Consider the following 4,704-nt stretch of genomic DNA (forward strand, 5'->3'; position numbering starts at 1 on the left):
ATCATTGTGAAAAACTATGTATTAAAGGGAAGCTTTGCTGTTTGATGAGGTTTAAGAAAAGGAAATCACTACCACCACCACCACCAACAACAACAACAACAAAAACAAAACAGGAAAGGAAGATGGTATGTACGCCAGAATCACTGAAAATAATAAGGTGCCAGTTATGTACTTGCAAACTTTGAGCTACGAAATACTTTGAGTCCAGATTGAGAAAGAGTTAATAAATGGACACATCTATCTCTTTCTGATTACAATAAACTCGTTAAAGTGGGGAAATGGGGAGATGTCCAAGAGAAAATCACTAATAAGTTCTAATGTGAGGAATAAATATAGTGTCCGTGTCTCAGAGGGAAGATGTAAATTTAGGCAAGGGATTGAAAGATCTGACTGGAAGAGTGACAGTCCAGTAAAGAAGGAGGAACTGAAGCACATAGATCACTAGGAGAAGATATCAGGCATAAGAAAGATAAAGTACAATGTAAAGAGATGTTAGAAAATTGAATCTATTCAAGGAATCACCAGGAGACCAAGGTATCTGAAAGGGTTAACAAGCTTGAGAAAGGTACTGAAGAAAGACTGTTAGGTCTCTGACATCACAAGCACTTTGGCCTTATCTCTGAGGAAGTCATTGAAAGGGTTTCTTAGGAACAGTGACTGTCGGAATTTAGGTGCCTCAGAAACACCTGGAGGGACTGGCAAACCACAGATTGCTGAATTCTGCCAGAATTTCTGATTCAAAAGCTCTGGGATGTGACCCCAGAAATTGTTGCTGGACCAATGACCACATTTGGAAAATCACTGGTATAGAGGATTGACATGCAATGTTTAATTCAATTAATTTGGTTTATTTTTAGAAAGAGATTGAAGTGGCTCCAGGGTAAAAACAGTGGGAGAAGGCTTGTGGTTGAATTCATTTTCAGTTCTACATGGCACAGTTGGCTTCTATTAGATTCCGTATGCATGGGCGTATTTATGATGATCCTCAAAAGACTGCAGTGGTTACTTCTGGGGAAATACTAATTGCCTCGGGGACAAGTGTGCACCTTTGATGCAGGACTTGGGTACTCAGGAATGTGCGGGGTTCTGTGTCCTGTGCCCTGTGCCTCTCAGAGTCTCCTCCATGGTCTCAGGCCTCAGTCTCTGAGCCACTTGCTCCGGGTCATCGGTTAGTCATTTGGAAAGGTGTTATATTATCTACATGTCTACTGTGTGAAGACATTATTCCTCACTTCCATGGACTTGAGCTACTTTCTAGAAGAAGAAAGTCTGAACTTATCTTTGGGTGAGTGATACCTAATGGACAAGCAAGCTATGAATCCTTCTTGGCAGCTACCTCCAGAACACAGAGGACTTGTAGTGCCTGTCACCAGCATGCCAGGTGAGTGAAGCCTGAAGCTAGTCCCTCTTTGAGGTCTGAGGGATGCACACTTCTGTATCTGGAGCTCCAGAGAGGCAGGCTTTGATTGAAGAGGGCATCACCTCACACACTACCTTTGTTCATGCCTCAGTGGCATTTATGACAGTGCTGGCACACCTCCAGCAGGAGTTCAGCTGCCCCATCTGGCTGGATGACTCAAAGACCCAGTGACCATCAACTGTAAGCACAACCTCTGTCACTCCTGCATCAGTATTTCCTGAAAGGAGATATGTAATATCTTTCCATTCCCTGTCTGCCATTTTTCCGTCCAGACAAGAACTTCAGGAGCAAATCCCAGTTCAGGAATTTGACTTTAATCACTAAGGTACTTTCCAGAACAGAGGGACCAAGAGGACACACTACATTTGAGAATTACAATCAGTTTTGACTCATTTCTGTGACAGAAATAGCTAGAGGTTTCATGCATTTTCTCTTCACATGTGAAGAAAGCTGCTCCCATCACATGAAAATTCTAGCATGTGGCATTGAACCCTTCAAGAACAATATGGAATAAGTTGGGGGAAAAAATGAGTAACTTTGCAAGTCAAAAAGTCAGTGGAGCTGACAAAAAGATAAAAGAAGAGAGGAAATAAATTCTGAACGCGGATAAATTAGACAGTTTCTCCTGAATGAGCAAGAGGCAACTAAGCAAATACAAGATCAAGAGATTGACATAATAAGAAAACTAAAAGAAAATCTCATTTTTTAAAAACATATATGCACATTAAAACATCTGTTGAGGGAGGTGGAGGGCAAGGGTGCAGTCATATTGAAATTATTGACATAAGAATATTCTCCACAGGCATAGAACTGGAACATACCTGGATCTCTTTCCATTATGATTTGCCCTTCCTCCACATTCTGTCCTGGACAGATTTATCAACCCATTTCAAAGTAGACGTGATGGCCCATGTATGCACTCTGAAAATACTTTCTCAGACGTGAAAGCTACTGAGCTAATGAAAATTGGATTTTTCACAAGAGTCTTAAGAATTTGAGTAATTGTCCATGAAATACCAAAATACCTATTTTGATGATCTTTTCTGGTTGCTGTCACTAAAAAAAATCCATCAAACTTTTTGCCTCAAAAACTTGAAAAGGGAGTATCTCCTGTGTCTTATCGTCTCCTGTCAGCTCATAGGCTTCAAACGTGCTGATAGAAGCTTTGTGATGGAATTAGTGGCGGGAGAGACAATAAGGCAGCTTCTGGGAAGTCGTCACAGACCTGACCAAAGATACGGTCTGTGCAGCCCGTGTTTTTAATCATCTCTCACCGTTCTTTGCATCCCTAATGTTTATTTCCCAGCTGCCTCCTTGCCCATTTGTGGGGAGTGTTCATTGGAAAGGAAGTGGCACTGAGGGAAAATATTGATGCATAAACCATGTGTTCTTTTTTAGTTCATTAAAATCGAAGTTAACTGCTGATTGAAGAAAAATTAATTTGTTGCTCTAGAAAGCAGCTCTTAGATAATGGGAATCTATTTTACCACATGGCAATGTTGTAGGAATTCAACACTGACTTAAGGACCAGGTAGAAGAGATAAAAAGAAGAGTTAATTAAAAGTTGGTTTGTACATGCCATAGATTAAAAAAAAAAAAAAAAAGCTTAGTTTAACACCAGATAAGTTATAAAATTAATTTACATATTTTTAAAATTATACCAAGAAACAAGAAAGGTAGAAAAAAAGGAAGGATAGAAGAAAGAAAGGGAGAAAAGGAAGAAGACAACTGTAATGGCATAGTAATAGAAATGTACTTAAAGTGATTGGTGGATTATTTTATTCAATGAGCACATTCCATGGAATGGAAAGGAGATGGAAAAATGTTAACGTTGGTTTGCCTTAGTTCTCCCATCATATGACATTTTTACTCTCCTGAGTGTGATTCCTGTGTTTAAAGACACAGTGCAAGTTATTTTTCACACACCTTCGAAACACACGGTACTTCAAAGTGGGTTCATCCAAGAAGGTGTGATCTGTTCTATTCCTGGCAGAAAATCAGGTGGGAAAGACATGTTGGTAGATGGCCCCGAATGCCCTCCATGGCTTATTTAAGAGACTCCCAATGAGTAATTTTGCTTATAGGAAATGTCTGTCTTATCAGAATGTTAAGACTTAATTACCATGTCTGTAACATGCAATTTCCCATCTGTTAGCACACAGCTTCTGTAAAACTATATGTTAATAAAGTTTGGGTTATAGTTATTTGTTAGTTTCAACATCCACAACTGATACATTCAACTGGTACAAATAGATAAAAATTTTAAAAAATAATAAAATATTGGAAGTAAATTCTATATAAAGAAATAAACGTGTTTCAGAAGGATATGAAAGAAGTGTCACCAGAATGTTTCACAAAAAATGTTTTGGTATCTTCAGTGAAGAAATATTCAAAGTACAATGTCAAAACTAATTTAAATTTCATTTAGACATGATACAGGATTCTTATAATCAATTCTTCTATTTTTCATTATAAGACACAACGTACAAATTAATCCTTCATCCTGTCAGTGTCTTTTCCAGACAGTAGGTTTCAGTAGTTGATATATCTACATTTACATATCTCTATTTTCTGACATTTCTCCTTCTCTTTTCTCTCTCTCTCTCTCTCTCATCTTCTTGGGAAAGTTTTATTGGAGAGTCTCAAAATTTAGTGGAGTTTTAACTGAACTCTGAAAGTTATTTTCTCAGCAGAATACAAAATACAGACATTGATTTATAGATTTAAAGGAGAATAATAAAATGTTTTGCTATATGAAGTTCAAACGTATCTATTCAAATAAGTTGAGTTAAAAATTATTTATCCTATCACAGGACAATATTCTTGCTCAAAGAGAATAAATGTGCAATTAAATGGCGAGAGTATTTAATTTCTTTCTAATGGCAAAATGTGCCCTTAATGAAAATTGGCTTTTGGGGGGGGGGGGGAATGATTACATTTTCCCTTGTTTTATAAGTTTATAATCCTATAAATCTTATATGTCTTAATCTGATAAATCCTATATAATACTATATATTTTATAAACTTATTGTGTACCTGGATATACCCAAAAAAAGGATTAAATGTATAAACAAATTAGGTAAAAATTTATGTGCTAATGTTTATAATTTATAATACTTAATTTTATTTGTAAGATGATCTAAGATTATAAATATAATGTCTAAGTTGATCTAAGATATATGTCTCTGAATATTATAACCGAATGTTTAGAATATTTAAAAATTCTATAAAATTCCGTTTCTGATACTCTGGAAGTATCAGACTCATTTGGAAATGAGTTTCCC

The 4,704-nt window shown here is 36.8% G+C and overlaps 1 long non-coding RNA gene across 3 annotated transcripts in view; it reads left to right on the plus strand.

Annotated features, from left to right (window-relative positions):
• Window positions 1-1,268: 1,268 nt before the first annotated feature.
• The window catches only part of LOC115290464, a 57,803-nt gene continuing 54,367 nt past the window's right edge, over window positions 1,269-4,704 (plus strand). Inside the window, exon 1 of one of the 3 annotated variants that reach the window (XR_003908115.1) lies at window positions 1,269-1,381. This is a non-coding gene — a long non-coding RNA (uncharacterized LOC115290464). Of the gene's footprint in view, window positions 1,382-1,599; window positions 1,746-3,398; window positions 3,422-4,704 lie in introns of those variants that run through there. The other 2 variants (XR_003908116.1, XR_003908117.1) reach the window with 2 other exon arrangements.

The sequence above is a fragment of the Suricata suricatta genome, chromosome 4, assembly GCF_006229205.1.
Source record: "Suricata suricatta isolate VVHF042 chromosome 4, meerkat_22Aug2017_6uvM2_HiC, whole genome shotgun sequence".
NCBI lineage: Eukaryota > Metazoa > Chordata > Mammalia > Carnivora > Herpestidae > Suricata > Suricata suricatta.